Source organism: Limulus polyphemus, unplaced genomic scaffold, assembly GCF_000517525.1.
Source record: "Limulus polyphemus unplaced genomic scaffold, Limulus_polyphemus-2.1.2 Scaffold3793, whole genome shotgun sequence".
Lineage (NCBI taxonomy): Eukaryota > Metazoa > Arthropoda > Merostomata > Xiphosura > Limulidae > Limulus > Limulus polyphemus.
In genome coordinates, this window is record NW_013669403.1 from 41,935 (window position 1) to 44,987 (window position 3,053).

Here is a 3,053-nt window from a genome sequence, read left to right on the forward strand (position 1 = left end):
CCGTCACATTATAACGCCCCTACGGCTGAAAGGGCGAGCATGTTTGGCGGGACGGGGATTCGAACCCGCGACCCTCAGATTCGAGCGACCTAACCACCTGGCCAATTGAAGTTAGTGAAGTAATACTGTATGGTGATTATCATGACGATTAAAGTGGTAGAACATGGTGACTGAAGTGATGGTGTGTGGTGATTATCATGGTGACTGAAGTGATGGTGTGTGGTGATTATCATGGTGACTGAAGTGATGGTGTGTGGTGATTATCATGGTGACTGAAGTGATGGTGTGTGGTGATTATCATGATGACTGAAGTGATGGTGTGTGGTGATTATCATGGTGACTGAAGTGATGGTGTGTGGTGATTATCATGGTGACTGAACTTGATGAAATGATACTGTATGGGAGGAATATAAACTCTTCAGTTCATGAATTCTGTATTACACCTTTTTTATCTATTGAGTAACAGCAATAGCCAATGTGAATGTTTTGCAACAACTAAATAAAATTTATGTTAAACTTCCATCTTTGTTAGGGTTGAAAGTTCAGTATGATTTATATTTCTTGTGAAATAATGTTTTATGGCTTCATCTGATGTTTATTGTAATAAAAATAAATCACTGCCTCATTTTCTTACAGATTCCAGATTCGTTTACCTTCTCAGTTAATGCAGTGCTGCCATCACGCAGAAAAACTGAAAAACTATCATAAATAAAGAAATATCTAAAAGAAAGACTTCAGAAGATAAAAAAAACAAAGAATACCAAGTACTCATCCTATACCTGGAAAAGATTAGTCTTCCATAGAGTCTTGACTAAAATGTATAAAAAAGTTTGTTATAACTCTTATAACCTCATAATAAGGACATTATCAATCTTGTATCTTATGTTTATGATATTTTATCAAAATCTTATCATCGCTTTAAAAGCAGTTTCAATATTGAAAAACAAGTACCTGAAAAACATATAGAACCAATACGAATTATAGGTTGAGATTCACAATGCACTGTTAAAACCGTTCTTATACTTGCATCAAATAAGGCTCGTTGATTTGGAGGAAAACATGAAACAATTGTTAAGTACTTCTGACTAAAAAGTTGTGTGTTCGTTCTTAGGTTGTTCAAGTTTATTTTTCATTGTTTCGCCCATTGTTGCATTTATTACTCACCATCTGCCAACCAAGATTATAACCTCATAGCGCTAAGTATTTGTTACGTCATAATTACAGATCATAGGTTAAATGCATGAATAATCCATGTTTTCAGAAGGAAAATATAAAGATTGTAAGAGAAGATGCAAGTTTTTGATACTGTATTTTTTCTTTGAGAAATTTCATTATGTAGTTATTCCGTTATGTTGAATTGTTCAAAGTTTATTATTAGTATGTGAAACAAGTGTCTTGAGATCGATTAAGCTCTTGTACTACAGTGAATTCCATATATTGCAGTAACCACGTAAAGCTGTTTGATTAATTTCTCCAAATGTGAAATAACATGAAGTATATACGTTTGTTGGACTGGAATTTATACGGCGTGGCCTCTTAACGCTAAAAGTCACTACAACTTTTTATAATTTAAAAGTTAACCAGATGACCTTGTCCAAAGTAGTTAACCCGATGACCTTGTCCCAGATGACCAGATCAACTTTGGATTTAATGTTGGAGTTATTAATTTTTGAGTTACTACGTTTTAAAACACGATAAAGGTGTCTTAACATTTGTGTGGCGATAATGCATTTCAATGAAAAATATATACATTTCCTCGTTATTATTCCACTCACTATCATTACAAATAGCTTACCTAACCTTAATGCATTTCCTGGATGAACCCTAACCAGTCTTATCGAGGACATTTCCTGCAACTAGTTTGTTTGTTTTTTTTAAATATGTAACGATTGACTAAAACTTGAAACCTATTTAGTAGTCGAGACCACGAAAACCTGACAACCTGTTTGGTTGTTGAAACCACTAAATCTGACAACCCATTCTGTAGTTGAAACCACTAAAACCTGACAACCTGTTTAGTTGTTGAAACCACTAAATCTGACAACCCATTTTGTAGTTGAAACCACTAAAACCTGATAACCTTTTGATAATTGAAACCTCTAAAACCTAACAACGTATTTAGTAGTTGAAACCACCGAAACCTAATAACTTATTTGGTTTCTAAAATTATTGAAACCTGACAACCTATTTAGTAGTTGAAACCACTGAAACCCGACAAACTATTTGATAGTTGAAACCTAATAAAGAGTGTAATGTAGTATCCTGTTAAATGTATGTTTAGAGCTCTATTGTTGTTTTGGAGTTTGGGTTACGTGGAAGCATGATTGTATAACGATCATGATATGAAAATGTTAGTTGTTTTAGTTATTTAGAGCACAACATGTTTTAAGTATAGTTTTGATTAATAGTTACGTGGGAACGGATATGTATAGTTTTTTCTCTTGTTTAAATTAGGTTTATATTAAGTGAACTGGATGTTGTAAAATTTTCCATGATGAATATTAGGAGGAACCTGTTTTTTTTTCCTCTTCTGTGATGTTTCTCTAGAAACCTATCACTACTAACTGATGCCTATAGTTTCACATGAAAAGTATTTATTAATAGCAAGAAATAATTAAATTTTTAATTATGATTATCTAACAATTTTTACCTTTTTTTGCGATTCGAGCGCATTTAATATATTAATTTAACAGAAAAAGTGGCCTAGGTTTATCTGTCAAAGCACGTAAGTAAGATAACCAAGTCCAGCTTTGCTCTGAGTCTGAGAGTATTGTTACACATATAATACGCGGTTTTAGGCTAACTTCATGCAGTCTTAAGTGACAGCGTGCCTTAAATATTAAACTGAGTGTAATGTACTCTCAAAATGTCTGTACATATTTCTATTTACTTTGTATTATTAATTACAATATTATTGTATTTTACACACACACACCAATATAGCACATTGAGTAGTTAGAAAATAACCAAAATTTCAGTATTGTTTTAATATTTACTGCAAAAATTACCTGCGCTCTCATAAATAACTCGTGGTATAATTCGCTTTGCTTCAT

General features: G+C 32.9%; 1 protein-coding gene across 1 annotated transcript in view; it reads left to right on the forward strand.

Moving 5' to 3' along the window:
• Positions 1-2,401, forward strand: part of LOC106470052 (cyclic AMP response element-binding protein A-like) — a 32,989-nt gene extending 30,588 nt beyond the window's left edge. The window contains exon 11 of the mRNA XM_022398595.1: positions 637-2,401. The gene's annotated coding sequence lies outside the window, so the exon portion shown is untranslated. The remainder of the gene's footprint in view (positions 1-636) is intronic.
• Positions 2,402-3,053: the final 652 nt, after the last annotated feature.